At 37.5% G+C, this 19,701-nt stretch overlaps 1 pseudogene; it reads left to right on the forward strand.

The window, feature by feature from the left end:
• Positions 1-10,298: 10,298 nt before the first annotated feature.
• The window catches only part of LOC105985884, a 77,753-nt pseudogene continuing 68,350 nt past the window's right edge, over positions 10,299-19,701 (forward strand).

Genomic DNA, 19,701 nt, shown 5'->3' on the forward strand with positions numbered 1-19,701 from the left:
GGCTGCAATGCTTGGTAAGAAATGCACGCATTATCCTGCCCATGTAATTGTAACCCCTCTGTACAGTATGTTCACAAATAAAATTAAATTAAATTTAAAAAAAGTTGAGGAATATATTCTCTGGATAAAAAGTTCTAGTTCCTGAGCTTATAGCCAAGTATGTCCATATAAGGTTTGCTTTTCTTAAGTCTTAGTCTCCATCCCAAGCATATGGTGTTATGTTTCAAAGCTTGCTGCAAGCTCTGTTCAGGTCTGGTGGTCTTTAAGACAGGAGTTCATCATGCACTTGCAGGCCTTTTAATAAAAACTCTTGTTGGGCCCTTCACCACTCCATTCCAGCCCTAGTCTCTGACTGGCCATTCTCTGCCAGTTAGATACTCTCCCCTACCCAGTTGCCAAAAACCATAGACACTCTCTTTTGGCCCCTAATCCAGTTACAGAGGAACTCCTCTTTTCCAGTGGCTTATGGCCATTGGGTGGCTTACGACCAGGGTATGCTTTCCTATGCTGTACATACCAACTAGTTCCGCCACCCTGTCAGCCTTTTGCCTAATCTCACCTTTTTCAAGTTCTCTTTAACAGAAGCCCTCATTCAGAACACTAACTGGAAACAAGTCAAGTCCATCTTATTATGACAGGCAACTGGAAGATTCACTTAACACTAAACTACCCTGCCCCGCACAGATCTGGACACTAAAGATCTCAGCCCCGATTCACTTAACACTAAACTATCCTGCCCCACACAAATCTGGACACTAAAGATCCCAGCCCCAGTGACTCCTCAATGCCCCCATATCAACAGAAAATAGTTTTAAAAAAGGCCACAACGTGCTTTCTTCCTCAGGCTCCTGTGATACTAAGATAAAGCTGGAAAAGTCTTAGGTACCATGATATATCTCCAAGATGGAAAAGGCATTCTCCATTTCTTCCCTGTGCTCAACCAAGATTTTGGTTAAATCAGTGTCATGGCCCCCAATGAAATGCTGTTTGTCGCAACCGCCTCGACCTGCAAGGATGACGCGACAACAGGTTCTTCTCTCGGGCGTTTTATTCAGGACCTTGTTTACAGCTTCTTCTCTCCTGCTTCTCCTGCCCGCTTCTTCCTGCTTCTCTTTGTTTCTCTTTCCCTCCGCCCCCGCGCTCCGGTTATAAGCCTCCTGGATGGCCAATCCTGAAGCGCCACGTGGCATATACCGATAGGGCTGCAAACACGGAAGCAAACTAGGAGCCAAGTCATAGCCATATAAGGAGTTGTTTTTTACAGAGAGCACTCGCTACCGGGAAGACGGAAGGCGGGAGCCAGCGCCATCTTAGGTCGGAGCCGCGCCATGCGGTCCCGCCATTTTTGCAGCCGCACCTTGAACCAAGGAGCTACAATGTTGCTTTTGCAGCCATCTTTGGTCGCGGCTCCCGCAGCTCTCCACAACTGTTGTGATGTAAATCCTTATCGTTCTGTATGGAACCTAGAAACCTCCCTCTTGCATTGTGGTTACCCGAGTTCCCCATACATGCTGTACACTTTCATTAAATTTCAGATGTGGGCCGATAAAGACCTCTTCCTGAACCCAAGCCAAAAGAAGTGAGCACTCCTCTTTCCTCTTTCAGTAGGAAAAAGCCTTGTAAGTATGGTAGCCTCTGTAGGAATAGCTTCAGGAGATCTGTATGACTCAATAACTTCCAACAACCAGCTATGTAAAGCACTACAGGCTAATGTCAAGGAGACCACAGTGGCCCTTAACCTTCTGCAGACTCAGCTAAACTGGCAGATATGTGCCTTCAAAACCAAAGAGCACTAAATTTATTAATGGCTAAAAATGTAAAAACCTGCCTTTTGTTGGGATAGGAGTGTTGTTATTGTATTAACATGACTGGCAGAAGAAAACAAAACCTAAAATGATAAAAAGTGGTTGCTAGCCTGAAAAAACAATTGGGTATCTCAGGTCTTTGATAGCCCCTTCTGGGGATCAATCACTCCCTGGTTTATGCCTCTCATTGGGTCCACTAACAATTTTTTGCCCTTTACTAATTGTGCCTTGCATTTCAGATGCCTACAAAATATTCTCACAGAGAAGATGTCAACCAAATGCTCCTAAAAGGGTACCTAATCTAATGACAAATCGGGACCCCTGACTACTTTGTTCCTTTAAAGCAGGAGGCAGATCCAGAAGAAACAACCTCCGCCCCTAATCACGGTCTGGTACTTATTAAGCAATAAAGTGGGGAATGTTAGCATTCTCTCCATCTCAGGTCCTGAGCCCCTCCCTCAAAACCAGTTGATCTTACTAGGCCTAACTGCAGCTGGTCTTCAGCCCTGGATGTTCCTCCCATCACTTCCTAGAACTGTGTTTTATCCCTAGCCCACACTGCACCAGGGGAATGCTACCCAACTGTAACTGTTATAATCAGAAAAACATTCCATACTATGTGCCACTTTTAGATTCAGCTGTGCATGTACACAGAGGACTTCCCATCTTCCTTCCCCTCTCCCCACTGAATATAAACTTGTTCCTAAACAAAAGACGGCCACCATTTCTCCTTCTCCCATTGGAGAGGTGGCCTTGTCAGCCTCAGATGGCAATAAACTTCTTTTCCTATACATAACCATGTCCACATGGTCTTTTGGGATGGTTGCTAACTGTTTTCTTGGAGTCCATTTCATAATGTATTATTTTATATGATCATTTGCACATAACTAGGGATTGCATCAAACTGAAGAGCTTCTGCATGGCAAGATAAATAGACAGCTAGCTTCTAGCTACCAAGATAAATAGAAAGCCATAGAATGGAAGAAAATCTTTACTAGCTATGCATCAGACAAAGGCTTCATATCTAAAATAGACTTACAGCTCAAAAAAAAACTGAAAAACTCAACAACCCAATCAATAAATGGGTTGAAGACTTAGAGACTTCTCAGAGGAAGAAGTAAGAATGGCCAATAGACACATGAACAATGCTTCAGAATATCTGGTCATAAAAGAAATGCAAATCAAAACAATATTGAAATCCCACCTCATTGCAGTTAGAATGGCCAATATCAAGAAAACTAACAATAATAAATGCTGGTAGGGAAGCAGCCAAAAGGGAACTCTATTACACTGTTGGTGGGAATGTAAACTTGTTCACCCACTCTGGAAGCAGTATGGAAGTTCTTTTAAAAGAAAGGATTTTTAAAGCTGTCAGAGAGATTATTAATTATTTATAAAGGAAAACCAGTCATAATACCACAGATTTCTCAGCTGAAACTCTAAAAGCAAGGACAGTCTAGCACAAGGTATGTCAAGCACTGGAAGTAAATACCTATCAACCAAGAATGCTATATGCAGCCAAGCTTTCCTTCATAACTGAAGGAAATATTTCATCATAAACAGAAATTGCAGGCCAGCCTCTGGTGGCTCTCGCCTGTAATCCTAGCTACTCAGGAGGCTAAGATCTGAGGATCGTGGCTCAAAGCCAGCCCAGACAGGAAAGTCAGTAAGACTCTTATCTCCAATAAACCACTATAAAACTGGAATTGGTGCTGTGGCTCAAGCGGTAGAGTGCTCGCCTTGAGCTGAAGAGCTGAGGGACAGTGCCCAAGCCCAGAGTTCAAGTCCCACAACCCAACAATTTATATCTACCACACCAGCACAGTAGAAGGTACTCAAAGACTTTCTATATACAGAAAATCAATAACACAAAATAGGAAGACAAAATGTTCCCAATCATATGTGCAGATAAACATAGTAAAAATAGAGGGGCACAAGCCCTAAGTTGTGGGTAACATGACAGAAGCTAGCACATACCTCACAGTCCTGATTCTCAACATCAATGGACTTAATTCCCCAATTAAAAGACATAGAGTGGCTGATTGGATCAAAAAGACCTATCTATCTGTTGGCCTACAAGAGATACATCTCACTGGCAAAAACAAATATCTACTCAAAGTGAAAGGCCAGAATAAATTCAAGCAAATGTCCTTCATAAACAAGTTGGATTAGCAATACTAATATCAGATAAAATAAACTTCTAATTAAAGTCAGTTAGAAGAGACAGAGGACTTCCCATACTAATAAAGGGAACCCTTGTCCAAGAAGACATCATGCTCTATGCACTGAATGTAGGTGCTCCTAACTTCATCAAACAAATATTAAATGACCTGAAATAACATAGAGATCCAAACAAATTAAATAATAAAAAATTTTAAATAAATTAAATAATCAATAATTAAACCCTCAAACTTACTAATAAATGAGCTAATGTCCTAAAGAATGACATCTCAGAAGAAGTAAAAATGGCCAATAGACCTGTGAAGAAATGCTCACCACCTCTGGCCATAAAGGAAATGCAAATCAAAACAACACTGAGATTTCACATTACCCCAGTTAGAATGACCATCATCAAGAAAAAAAACAACAAATGTTGGCAAGGATATGCCAAAATGGAACTCTAATACACTATTGGTGGAGAACATAAGCTTGTTCAACATTCAGACAGTATTGGGGATTCCTCAAAAACACTAAATATAGAACTACCCTATATCCCAACAAGCCTACTCCTGAGCATTTATCTAATAGAATATAAGTAAGATTACAGTAAGGCCATCAACAAAACCATGTTCATTTCAGCACTATTCATCATATCCAGGTATGGTATCAGCCCAGATGGTCCTCAACGGATGAATGTATCAAGAAAATGTGATAGATAGATATAGATACACACACACAATGGAATTTTACTCATCTATTTCAAAGTATATTGTACTGTTTGTAATGAAATGAAAATACTTAGAAAAACTGTATTAAATAAGCCAAACCCAGTGAAACAGGTTGCATCTTTCCACATTTGTGCTAGTTAGAATGTTTCTATAAATCTATAAGGAAAAATGATAAATGGTATACAGGTGGTTATAAATGAAATGAAGTATAATAGATTCTATGGAGGGTTCAAATGATATAATCTTTTAGAAACACTAGCTCAAAGCCCAACAAAATCGACCCCAGGTATTAGATACATCCAAGAGGGGCTTTGGTGCCAAGGGGAGAAGGTAAGATGAATTTACAGGGTAAGAGGGAAAAATATAGTCAAGAATTCATTGCATATATCTCAAAATTAAGAAAAGTAATGGAGGAAGGGGAAAAACAAATCGTTTAAATAGGGATACAGGTGGACCCATTGCAACAATGAGATGTACAAGTCGTTATGTCGAAAACGAACTTTACAACTTTGGTGGGGGGGGAGGGCAGGGGGTGGGGAGGATTGGGGGTGGGGGAAGGATGGGAAGGGATGGGAAGGGGAAACAAAGAAGAAGGCTACAATGCTTGATAAGAAATGCACTCATGATCTTGCCCATGTAATTGTAACCCCTTTGTACGGTATTTTCACAATTAAAAATAAAAGAAAAGTAAGGGAAGGGGTGATACTGATCAAGATGCATTGGATTCATAAACTGCTTTGTTATATGGTACTTCCTTTGTACAACTATTTAAAATAATGTAAAACATAAAAATAAACAAGGAAAAACACAAGAAACTAAAATGTTTTCCTCTTACACAGCAGATAAAAGAAGGAATACATTCGCCATGAATTAAGGACTGAATGACTGTGTCTGCACAAAATTCAGATGGATATTCCACCTCCCATTTCACTGACAGTAGGCATTAAAATTGGAGCCCTCATAATTTCTCTTAGATCTTTTATAGAAAGGACCCAAATAGCTCAACTGCTGTAGAGGTAGAACATTATCTGTGAATACACCTGAATATAGGTCATGAAGCCTAAAATAAAATCAATCCAAGAGATCTCTTTAACCTTCCTTCTGTCATGCAAGGACACAAGAGTTCAGACATCTGAAACTCTCGAAGGAAACCTCACCAGAACCTGGCTGTGGTGTCACTTTGATATTCAATCTTTAGTCTCCAAAGCTTTAGAAATGTAATGTTTTCAAGCTACCCAGTCTATAGTATAATCTATAGTAGTATAAACTAAGCCACCATGTAAAAATGTCATGAAATTACAATAATATAGTATAAGTTGGAAAAATAGTAAAAAAAATCATTTAGCAAAGAAAAATGAACAAAAAATAAAAATAGGTAGTGACTTTGCATAAGCTCAGTAGTTGTTAGCAAAATATATGTTTCACAATTCTCCAAGCTTGAAAAACAGTAAGAACATAGTCTCAGTTTTGAAATCAAAGAAATGTCTATTAATCTTGTTTGAGTAGAGGATGTTAAGAGCTGTATTATGTTTCTTCAAAACTCCTGTTTGATCTCCTAACCAGGTACTTCAGAATGTAAGGCCTTAAAAGGCAATTAATAATAAACAAGGAGCCCTAATATTTTCACTACTCTTTGCTTTAATAGTTTTATAGTTTCAGTTCTTACATTGAGGTCTTTAATGTATTAACCAAACTATAGTAGGTTCAAGAGAGATCTCAAATAATGTGATTCCTTAGAAAATCAAAGTCAAAGTTCAGTAAAATAAAACACCAAGAGGCAGGAACTCAAAATGAAGGGGAGAAAATGTAGACAAGAATCCCATGAGTAAGGGTAGTGGTGGGTAGGGGAAAGATGGGTGAGAATGTTGAAAAGGGTGACATTGATCAAGATAATATGGTATTCATAAACTTCTTTTTTAAATAATAATTCCTTTGTATAACTACTTAAAGATAATTTTTAAAATTTATCAAGAAACATAAAAGAGTAAGTGAAGAGTCAGTCACAATGATTCACACCTTTACTTCTACCTACTCGTGAAGATGAGATCTGAGTATCATAGTATGAACCAACCAGGGGAAGAAATTCTGTGAGACAATTAACTCCAATTATGGACCAAAAACTGGACATGGATCTATGGATCAAGTGGCAGAGTGTAGCTTTCATGGAAAAGCTAAGGGACAGTATCTAGGCCCGAGTTCAAGCTCCAGAATCAAGATTAAATTAGGTCATACAAGTGGACCCTAATTCAATAAGTGGACCCTAATTCAATATGACTGGTATTCATGTGTGAAATTAGGGCAAGAATAACCAAATGAAGATAGTGACAAAATATCTACCTGAAGCTAAGTACATAGACCAGAAGAGAGATAACTAGCCATCAGTTAATTTGGACTTTAGCCTGTACAAATTTTAGAATATAATTTTCAGTATTTTTAATAATGTAAACTGTGGTATTTTATGGCAGTTCCACTCAAATGACAGTAATAACAAAATATAACTTGCCATAATCAACGCATATATGTAGAATATTTGAATATGCAAACATATGTTCAAATATGAATATACTTATCAATCTGGGCACCATTGATTTATAGACTATAATCTAGCTACTTAGAAAGCTGAGATATGGATGAAACAGGTTAGAAGTGAAAATGGGTTGAAAAAAAAGTTTTTAAGCTTTTACTTCAAATTAAACCAGCAAAAAATGGCTGGAGGCATGGCTCAAGTGGTAGAGCACCAGTTGAACAAAGAAATCTGAGGGTTCCAGGTACTAAGTTCAAGTCCCAAAGCTTGAAAAAATGGAACACACACATTCATATATACTTGGTAAATATTCTTAAATGAGGTTAACTACCACTTGGAGTATTTTCATTTACCTTTTTCATTTCATTAAGACATTTCAGTAATTCTCAAAAAATATCAAATCTTATGCATAAATTACACTATAACAAAAGTTTAACATTTTTAGTTTGAGTTTATATAAATCATTCATTTGGGGAGGGATAGGTGAGAATGATGAAAAGGAGTAACATTGATCAAGATGCATTGTATTCATAGCCTACTTTGTTAAATAGTAACTCCTTTGTACAACTATTTAAAGATGATAAAATATTTTAAAGAAGAAAATATCCCCCAAGATCTATCAAAGAAAGCAGATAACATTTTCAGAACTTGTTGTGGTTCTGTCCACAATACCAATCTATGTATGTGAGAATAACCAGGCTGAAAATGCATAGACAGTGTTCAATATTACAAAATTGTTTTCTGTTTACTTTTTAAAGCACTGAGACTTGAGGTCAGAGCCATATGCTTGCTTGACATGAGCTGTGCCAATTTAACCAGGGCTTGAGAAACCTAGTTCTAAATCTACACTATTGAATAATTATGTGTACGAAGCACGAAACTCATGGCATATTTTCAATGGTGATGCTTGTGATCAGAGTAAAATCCTAGAGGCTTTTCTTTTTTGATGAATCATTCCAGGAAGAACCTAAAAGAACAAGTTTAAATGTTCTACAATATTTAGTTATGAATTTCTTTCAGTAAATTTATGTATATTGTATGAACAGCATTATATAAGTACACAGAGTTTTCTCAGATATTTTGACGTTTCAATACTTGTCCTCCAAAAGAGATCTAGGCTAACCTTGACTTCAAAAGTCTAACATTGAAAAAAATCACACATAAATCACATGAAGCTCATTGTAGATAAATTAATTATACTTCCATACAAAAGAATAAAAGCCCATAAAATCTCCAGCTCTGAGGAGAAAATTAGACCTTCTGGTAGCTGTGGGCAGGAGGCAGGACAGGAATCCTTGGTGTATAGCAACCCAAGTTAACAGACACTCCAGTTCCTCATTGCTGTTTGGTTGGGAAACACTTGCTGCATCTCTCATGTCCCTTCTGCTACACACCATGCACAGGAAATATTCAGGATCAGATAGAGGTTGATAGAGGCATGTTTTGAAGGCACCCATTCATGTGCACACATGTATACACATACTCAGACACTGATACCATAGAATATAAGCGTCTTTCCTCTGCACTATGTCATACTCAGACCTACACTAGAAAATCTGGTGTCAGAGGCTAGACTGCCTTGTCAGGAGGAGCTCTATGCAAGCTGATACACACATCATCTAATCAAGCTCCCACTGCACTTTATAAAATGATATAATATGTTAATAAAGAAAATAAATAATAAATATAAATAACATGTAATGACTAAACAAATATTGTTTGTTAAAATAAATGAAAACAAATAAATAATAAAACAAATACAATTGGAAAAGAATAATTTCATCTGATGGACCATACCAAAGCAGGTAGCAAAATAAATTTTTAGTATTCTCACCTTTTAGTCTTAACTTTTTTCAGTGGTATTAACATTGGAACTCAAGGCTTTGCATCTGCTATACAGACAACTGTACTATTTGACCATCTGCTTTTACCCTCGTGGTAATATTTCTCTCTCTCTCTCTCTCTCTCTCTCTCTCTCTCTCTCTCTCTCTCTCTCTCTCTCTCTCTGCCTCTCTGCCTCTCTGCCTCTCTGCCTGACTTTCTCTCTCTTTTTCTCTCTTGTGCCTGTCCTAGAGCTAGAATTCAGGGCCTGGGTGCTGTACCCGAACTTTTGTTCTGAAGGCTAGTACTCAACCACTTTGAGCCACAGCTCCATTTCTGACTTTTTTGGTTAGTTGGAAGTAACAGTCTTATGAACTTTGCTGTCTGGGCTGGCTTTAAACTATGATCCTCACATCACAGTCTCCTGAGTAGTTAGGAATATATGCATAAATCACAGGTACCCTTCTTAATTTTCTTATAAGTAAATGAATTTATCTATTAAATTAACTATGTCAAGAGTCATGCTGTATACTTCATAATTGCTTTAAAAGTAAAACTTAGAATATATAAGCAATGGTCCTTCTCTCAAAAGTTAGCCCCTCAAGGAAGATAATTCTTTCTCATATGAATAGTAGCTACTGTTTCAAAACGCACTTTGTTATATACTGAAGACAAATGTACAGAAAACCCTCCAAGGACAACTAAGGCTATATCTGTACTTTTTCTCTGATAGCTGCTGACATATTTTCAAATATTGCTTTTTATCCATTTTTTGACATACTGGAAGGACATTTTCTAATGATTTTGTATTTGTGAAGGTCAAGATAACCTCTTTTGGTACTCTTTCTCTAACAGTTCTATCCAAATTATTGGTTAGGTGAACATTCAATGTTCAGTTGATCATTTGTAAGTACCCTTATCAGTGGAATACTGAATATTAGAAATAGCAATATTAAAGAAATGGCATGTTAATGATAGACATAATTTAATTGTCCATGGACCAAGGCCATTGCTCAATGGAAGCTCAGAGTAAGTAACACATTCCTTGGTAAGAACCACAGCTGTGGCGATGACAAATGACCAGGATCTTCAGTGGAGTTTTATTCTTTTACTAATTTTTTATCTCCTGGCATTTGATCTATGCATCCAACACACTAGTGGACCAGTTCCACTATATAGAAAACTATTAAGTCTGGTTAGGGAAAATGCAGCAGAGATTTATAGTTCAGTGCAACAATCTACAACAGCCATTGTCCGAGGATGTCACACTTGTGCAACACAATGAAACAGCAGTTACATGAGAGAAAACCAGGTAAGTGGTCAGCACTGATCTCTCCACACTAGGTGAGTGATTTGCATAATAACAGCAGTGAACTATTTCATGGAAATAAGGAAAAGGGCTAGCCAATTTTCCTATAACACAACCCCAACCCAGAAAGCCAGTATACTAAATGGGTCAATGTGGTGAATACTGCTCTGAATATTGTTGTAATTCAGCAAACAATCAAGATTCAGGCCTATCTTCCCAAATGAGTCAAAATGGGAGAGATCAAAGGGAATTTTAATGGAGGCAAAGGGCCACACACAGATGCCTGAGAATTGGTAGCTAACTGAGTGGTACCTCACAGCCTGGGTCATACTGGAAATAAAATGGCAGAATGTGGCTCCTCCCTCAAATGATAGTGTTAAAGACTTCCTGTATTCATATTGTCCTTGCTGTTGCCAGGACAGACACAACATAAGATGAATAGGCAGAGTGGGTCTCAAAAGAGAGTAACTGTTCTTTCACTCATTATAGGGAATTTACAATCATTCAAACTAAATCCCAGAGTGAGATCTGAGACTACAAGTGCAGATCCTTTGATTGGACTATATAATCTCTAAAGTCCTCCCTCTCTGCTCATGGCTTTTCCTAATGTCACACATTTGTGACTTAAGAGAATATGGGCTTTTCAATGTATGTCAGATCCCTTTCTTGGGCCCTTTCCCTTTTGCCTTTGTCTACCTACATCCCTTCCTGCACGTTCTCAATGCATAATATATCAAGACTTTCCTGCCCTTGTCTTATTTTCATAAGGATAGGGTCCTATGCCTATCTGTGAAAAAGAATGCTTATGTTTTTATTATATAAATAAGCCCATTACTTACCAGCTAATATTTCACTTCTTTCAAGAAACCACATCTGTCAATTTTCTTAAAATATACCTATTGTGAAGACCCAGTATCCCAATATCTTCACTGTTAGAGATAAGAAACTGATCTTGAAAGTGCCTATTGTTTCCCTGTATACGGTTCACTGAGCATGAATTAACATTTCACTTGTTAAACAAATAATTATTTTGTTTATTTATTTTGCCCATCCTGGGCCTGCACTTTTGTGCTCAATGCTACTGCTCAACCATTTGAGCCACAGCTCCACTTTGGGCTTTTTGATGGTTAACTGGAAATAAAAGTCTCGTGGATTTTCCTGTATAGGCTAGCACTGAACTGCAATCCTCAGATATCAGCTTCCTGAGTAGCTAGGATTACAGTTTTGAGCCACCAGAAACCAGCTCAAATATTTATCTTTTAAGCACTTAATATGTGTCAAACACTGTAGCAAGATAAGAAGACAAAATTGGAAAGTAATTCATTATTCAGAGAGAAGGCAGGAATGTATATGAATTATGAGATTTGTGCTATAAAGTCAACACACATGAGTGAGTGATAAAAAACTTAGTGAGATCCAAACCAGCTAAGGGAAATAGAATTTAAGCTGAGAACTTAGTCTGGATTTCATCCAATAGATAACATTTCATCACTCCTTTCTAGAACTCTGGGAAGCTGACACAAATAGTAGATTAAACTGTAGCTTCTCCCTCACTTTCAAAAGCTAAGTAGCCCTCAAGAGGGAGCCAGAGGATTGAAAGAGCCACATTTAAAAAATGTTTTTGCTTGAATCAAAGTGTTCCCTGACTTTCACATCATTGCATACATGTTGTCAACAATCTGACACATACCAATATTTTTTCTTCCCAAGTAACATTGATTTCCCTTACTTGAAATAGAAATAAACCAGAACCTTCTACATTTTATCACCAGTACTTTCAATGGGTAAAGACCTTTCCTCATTTCTTTTTTTTTTAGTTGTGAAAATACCATACAGAGGGGTTACAATTACATGGGCAATGTAATGAATGAGTACATTTCTTATCAAGCATTGTTGCCTCCTCCTTTATTTCCTCTTCCCATCCCTTCCCATCTCCCTATCCCCACTCCTTCCCCTATCCCTGCTCCCCCTTTCTCACCCCCTACTCCCGCCAAAGTTGTAAATTTCATTTTCTACATAACCTCTTGTACTTCTCATTGTTACAATGGGTCCATCTGTATCCCTATTTAAGCAATTTGTTCTTTCCCTTCCTCTCCACAAATTATGCCAACATCAAATACAGTTAAACAGGGGTTATACTGTGGGGACATACAAAGCAACAAAGAAATCATCTTATAAATATGTTAGAAACAATTGCAAGAAAGAAAAAAACATTTGAATCCTTATCTTGGGGTTCATTTTGCCTAACATCCACTTATCTGACCATTTCTGCTTGTCTCAGACATATGCTTGGCTGTATCTCTGAAGATATTTCTGGCCAGCCTCTAAATTTGTTTCTTTAGAATCTACTTAAATTTTTCTTCCTTAGTTAGCTTCAGGAAAAAGTGTTTTAAAACAGAAGCCATATGTATATGCTAAAACAACATTATAAATAGAGCCACTAGTGTAGCCCTTGTCTTCCATTTGGTACTAGTTCTCGGGATGATAGAAGTATAACTCTACAAATGACTAGGAATGTGAATGTGTCACAGAAAATCCTTCATGGTCCATAGGTTTAAAAACCCAAATGCGAGCCGTGGTTGATTGTCACAGGGTTTCTATGCTCTATGAGAGTTTCTAAAAGTGAGAAATGAAAAAGTACATCTTGTTCTCTTGTTCTTTCAAGGTCAGGGCTAGGTTTAAATTTGGTCTTCCCATAAGGCTTCAGAAACAACCCTGGTTCTATGACAATGGCTGAAATCAGAGATTGTAAATAAATCCTTTGACCTTTCTGAAGGTTTGTGTTTAGCTGAAGATCCCTATAGGGCCATTTCTCCCTACTTTTCTGTCAAGACACTGGTCACTATGGACCATACTTTCTCTTCTGACACCTGTTTTCTGAGTATGTGACTTCCTCAACTCTTCCATGCCTTGACTGTGCTCTGCCAATTTTGTTGATTCTTTCTCTTGCTGGTCCCAGTTATACTTCTTTGAAAACTTTCTGATAAATTCCTGTCCCATATCTGAAGGAGAAAACTATAGATCCTTGCACCAATTCAAGTTTCCACACTCCACAGACCCTATCCTCTTCAAGTTAGCCTGGCTCTCAGTCGTTTAGCTCTTTGAAATAACTATCCTTTTATAGGCATAGATATTAGTTTGCCAGAATTGTTTCAACAAACTTTCACAAACTAGATGGCTTCAGAAAACAGAAATTTTCTTCTGTTATGGTGCTGGAAGACAGAAGTCTGAGGTCAAGGTGTTGTTAGAGTTGGTTCCTTCAGACTGCTGTTTGTGGTTTGGTGACAGTCTGTCTTCAACACCACATGGCTTTTCCCTGTGTGGATTCATGTATCCTTGTAGTAAAGACATTGATAATATTGTACCAAGACTCTAATTGCCTCAGTTCAATTAAATCACCTCTGAAAAGGTTCCCTTTCCAAATAAGTTCACTTTTGCCCCAAAGGGGATTCAACTCATAATACACAAGCTAGATATTCAAGAATTAGACATTAGCCAAGTTTTCTATGTCTTCCCCACATTTACACCCTCACCTGCATTTCCATCTTCAGGTGAATGCCAGACCATGGCTCATCTCCTCTAGCCAGTGCTCTGCAAACTACTCTAACCCTAAAACCATAACTTTAATACTGCTGTGATTACTCAAGGGTAGACAGTGGCCCTCTAGTTTTAAAGTCAGAAGCTTCTGCCTGTCCCTAAATCCCTTCCTGTATCCCTGGTAGATGGCTGCACATGGAAAGACCAGCTTGTTCTCAGTTCTAAAGATCTAGTTATTCCCAGGCCCAGATGCTGCCATCTCTCCTGCCTAGAATACATTTCTCTGCTTGTTATGAACTGGATTATATTTTAAAAGCCAGCCTGTTTCACTTCTTTGATGACATCTCCCCTAACATTTATCTTACACAGTCTCTATTCCCTATTTATCCTTTCTTAGAATTTGACAAGGCTGTAGGTCATGCCTCACAGTCCTATTCTTGGTGGAATTTCCACATTTGTGCCAGTCCCTCCAAATCACAGTGTGGGCTGCCTGACGTGAAAACTATACCTGGCAGGTCTCTGTCCTCCTCTTGAATGAGGATATGCCTGAGATGAACAAAAAATACATACCTGTTTATGGAATGAGTCCATGATGTATCTGGTTACTGGACTCTATAGTGTGTGACTAACTGATGATGCCAAGGCAGGGCTCTGAGCTGGAAGCATCACTAACATTTTTTTTGTCAATTATGGGGCTTGAACTCTGATCCTGGGTACTGTCCCTCAGCTCTTCAGATCAAGACTAGCACTCTGCCACTTGAGCCATAGCACCACTTCTGGTTTTCTGGTGGTGTATTGGAGATAAGAATCTCACAGACTTTCCTGCCCAGGCTGGCTTTGAACCATGATGCTCAGATCTCAGCCTCCCGAGTAGCTCGGATTGTAGATGTGAGCCATCGGTGCCCAGCCACCACTAACTTTTTGCTCTGGTTACTACTCTGTCCCTTACTTGGAGGGCTGTAATTACAAAAGGAGTATTTCTGGCTCACTGAGAAACAGAAGAAAAGACTAGTGTCCTATGGGTATATACGTACCAATCCACACTCCACTCACTACATTTTTTACCTCTACCTACACACAAAGAGAGATTGAGATTTGGTCATTATTCCTGGAGAGTGACTCTCCTGAGCAAAGAAATGATCCAGTGTTTCTCAATGCAGTGTGTAAAGGGCCAGGATCTAACTCTGCCCAGTACTGTGAAAATATGGCTCAAGGACACCCTAAACAATGGGGAATTCTGCATGTCTTTTTTTTTATTGTGAAAATACTGTACAGAGGGGTTACAATTACATGGGCAAGATTATGAGTACATTTATTATCAAACATTGCAGCCTCCTCCTTTGTTTCCCCTTCCCATCCCTTCTCACCCTCCCCCGCCCCCCCACCCAATCCTCCTCCCCCAACAATGGGGAATTCTTTATTATCATAAGCAACAAGGAAGACCATTGAATAAAGTGGCTACCCAACATACCCTCTCAGCAACTACGAAATTTCAGTCATTTATACTTGAACACCTTCAGTCTTCATCAGACAAGAGACAGATGTTGCCTTCTAATGAAAACCTAAGCAAAGGTAGAAAGCATCTACAGTCCCAAATAGAGAAAAGTTCTAATCCTCTCTCACTTCAAGCTGTAAGCCACAGACTATGCGAGGGTGTGGGAGAAGTTCTTGGAGCCTATCGCTTCTGAAGCCTGGGCAGAGGGCAGGAAAGAAATATAGTGCTATTTCTCTAAAAAGACATGTATGTGTTAGGAATGGACTAGGCAAAGGTCACAGGTTCATGCCAATAGAATAGTCTACCCAAAGATCTGTAGGAGAGGGGAGCCACCTTCCAAACAGCCTACATTCAACCCAAGGGCAGGTCTGAGCAAGACTTATCTGCAGTGTAAGATAGAAATGAGGGACAATTGGTCCAAAAATTATTAAGAAAAATCAAGACAATGACAGCAAGGCACTAATCTAAGTCTAGAACTTTCTAGGAGTAGACTCATATATGACTGCACAGAACTCATATGCATGAAGCCAGGCCCAGTGCCAGTACATCATTTTTTATCTTCAAAATTGAAATTTTGATCTGTCTACATTTGGGAAGTTCTTTATGTGAGAATTAAATGAATTAATGCATGTATTATGCCAAGACTACACATGCATAGTAAACACTTCACAAACATCACTCTTCTATTTGCATTAAATAATAATTAGTTCAGGACATGATTCTTAAATCTAATTGCTATCTGACATAGCTTTGGAGGTGGAACAACAATACAACTGTTTTGGTAATTTCCACATTGTGAATTTTGAGAAGTGTACTACCTGGGGCATTCCCTTTGAAGAAGAACTCCTACACAGTCTCTATTCCCTAGAACATTGTAATTAGACTTTGACATCCTTGAACATTTACAGAGACACCTTACACATTTCTGAAAGTAACTTTTCTAATGCTCTACTCTACTGGGTTTCCCTTCCTCTCTCTCCTCTGTGTTTCCTTTTACTCATCTAGCTTTGTAAGTATATTAATAAGGATGAAAATGGTTTCCTCAGATTTTTTGTTTGAAACATGATTCAACATACTTTAAGTCATTCTATTCATGATATGTGGGTTTTCTTGACAATTTTAGTGGCTTAGTTATACGGTTTTGTCCTATGTGACTTAATGTGACAGTGGAAATATACTCATGATTAATCATAGTGCTCTTTCTCTTTGTTCCTTCATCCTCTTCCTCTTTTTCCTCCTTGTCCTCCTCATCTTCCTGTTCCTCCTCTTTCTTTCCTGGAGCCACAATCACATTAAGAGACCATTCAATTTGGAGATTTTTCTGCTTATTATCTGAGAATCAAGACTCAGAGAAAACATGACAAAAAAGTCATTTGGGTGCTGAAGAGAATGTACTCATGACCACCAAGTGATTCAAAGATGAAAGTGATATTTGATATTCAAAATTTGAATACATTGAATTTTATGAAATTAGTGAAATATTAGCAAATCCCAAATGTGCAGATTTTTAGTTATGGTGGAAGTAAAACCCATATACTTCTCCTAGGATTCAGGGTTGAGCCTCTGTGATATCAAAGTATAAAAACAGACATCTTGGGTAATTATCACTTTGTTTTCATATTATTTTCTTGTATAGTAATGACACGGATTTTAATGTGACAAAAGAATAAAGAAATTCTAAGATTATTACTCTAAGAAATATGAAGTGGGTTAAGAAGTAGAAGACAATAAGAAATTGCTGATAGTGTTGCTAAGGACAATGGTGATATCACTGCATAATTCCACCATAACAAACAATCTGCCATTTTGAAGATTAAAAAAAAATGATGTATTGTCACTGGGGCTGGCTTCATGCATATGAGTTCTGAGCAGTCATACAAGAGTCTACTCCTGGAAAGGTCTAGACTTAGATTAATGCCTTGCTGTCATTTAATTTCCACATTACCATAGTCAGAGTGACTTTCATCAAGAAAGCAAACAACAAAAAATGGGAAGGTAGAAAAGGCAGGAGGAATAAATATATGTGTGTAAACATATATATGTGTGTGTGTATATATGTATATGGAGGATGGATGGATGTATACATATATATATGAAGAATTCAAAGTCAGCATACAATAGAAATGCTGCATAACTATATGTACTGTGGTACTATTTGCAATAAACAAGTTATGACATCAGGTTGGGTGCCCATTAATGGATAAATAGATAAGGAATAGGAGATATATGTACATGATAGATATAAATTACTAAGCCATAAACAAAAATGAAGTTTTATCATTTGCAAGAAAATAGAATCAGTGATAATGTTAAGCAAAATAAGACAGACTCAGAAAGAAAAACATGGTATGTTTGTTTTATATGTGGAGTATAGAAAACATGACATGATTGTAGAAGTGGAAATATTATGAAAGAGACTGAGCATTACAAAAGAAAATAGGGGAGGAAAGATATGATCTATGTACATTATATTCACAAAAACATTACAATGAAACTCATTAGTTTTTACAATTAATGTATACTAATATAATTCAAAACAGCTGGGTGCTGGTGGCTACTCAGGAGGCTGAGATCTGAGGATCATGGTTCAGAGCCAGCTCAGGCAGGAAAGTCTGTGAGATTCTTACCTCCAATAAACCACCAGAAAAAACAGAAGTGGCATTGCAGCTCAAGTGGTAGAGTGCTAGTCTTGAGCTGAAAAGCTAAGGGACAGAGCTCAGGCCCAGATTTCAAGCCCCATGACTAACAAAAAATATAAATAAATAAAAAATAAAATCCAAACCAAAATGCCCCAAAGGACTTAATAATAGAATACATGCCTAGCAGGCAGGAAGACCTAGGTTTTATCCCCAACATTGCAGAACAGAAAAGGTTGCCTGACATGCTAAGAAATAATGATTTATTATTATTATTATTTCTACTACTATTACATCATCCAGAATAAAGGTGGTTTTAATAGCCAACTAGAACAAAATAACACTGAGCATGAGGATAAATCTAATCTTCAGTTGCCAGATGCCTAATTTAGTTTTTGTAATGTCTCTCAATTTTTTAATTTAAATTTAATTGTAAAGATAATATACAGAGATGTTACAGTTGCATAACCCATTTTAACAATGTCACCTCCTCCCTCATTTTTTCCCAGTTTTCCCCTCTCCTCCCAAGTTGTATAGTTCATTTATAACATAGTGTCTAGTGACTATCACTGCTGTCCCACCATTTCTATGCTTCTCCTTTCACTCCCCAAACCAGATAAATTTTTATACAAGACAAAGGGTACTGAAATCAAAAACAGTGACAAAAAGAAATAAACAGAAGGAAAAATAACTGTAAACAGTACAATCAAAACCCCTCTTGTTTCCATTTCTTGGAGTTTATTTCAATAAGCATCATTTTATATAATCATATGCTCACATCTTTTGAGCCCTTGTTATGCTCTCCTAAGAATGCCTTCCTTTGTTCTTTGTGTCAATGTTTAGGGTGCTGTTTAATTAATCATGTCCAAGAATAATTATTTGTCTTGTACTGTTCATTGGATTTACTTGTAGATTTACAATGCCTCTTGAATTTTATGTTCATAAACATTGAAAACAATCTTTAGACAAATGCAAAAGGCTGTATAATACACAAAACCTAAATGAAGCTAAAATTAACTTGAACTTTTCAAAGTAAGGTTACCTTTAAGTAACTTTTGGACAAGAAGGAGAAATTAAGCAAATTAATGACAGGACAAAACTTGTTTCCAAATGGCCTGTTTGGACATCCATATATACAATGCTATGTTCACCTTTGGGTGAACTATGAAATTCTAGAATGTGAAGGAATTTGGGCCAGTGTAGGCAATGTTGATTATTCCGAATCAAGTAAAAATTATGATATAAAAAGCCACAGACTCAAAACTAATTATAACAAAGGGTTAAAATTGTTATAAAAGCAAATAAGAAAAATAAAAATAATTTACTTAAAAAATAGAAGACAAAGGGTATGATTAGGTAAACTAAGAATAAGTATAAATGGATAAGAATTTTTAAAGATTCTCAAATACTCCCACATGGTTAGTAATATTCAAATATAATAAAACATATTTCTACTTATTAGATCACTTAAAGTAAAACAAAGGGATATTATGCTTTTTTAATTTTTATTTTTTATTGTAAAGATACTATACAGAGGGTTACAGTTACATGAGTGAGGTAATGAGTACACTTCCTCTTCAACATTGTTAGCCCCTCCATTGTTTTCCCCCTACCATCCCCTTCCTCTCTCCCTTCCCCGAAGTTCTTTTTGTTTTTTGATTGTGATTAAGTGATTACATAATTTCT

The sequence above is a fragment of the Dipodomys ordii genome, unplaced genomic scaffold (genome assembly GCF_000151885.1).
Source record: "Dipodomys ordii isolate 6190 unplaced genomic scaffold, Dord_2.0 Scaffold32, whole genome shotgun sequence".
In the NCBI taxonomy this organism is placed as follows: Eukaryota; Metazoa; Chordata; class Mammalia; order Rodentia; family Heteromyidae; genus Dipodomys; species Dipodomys ordii.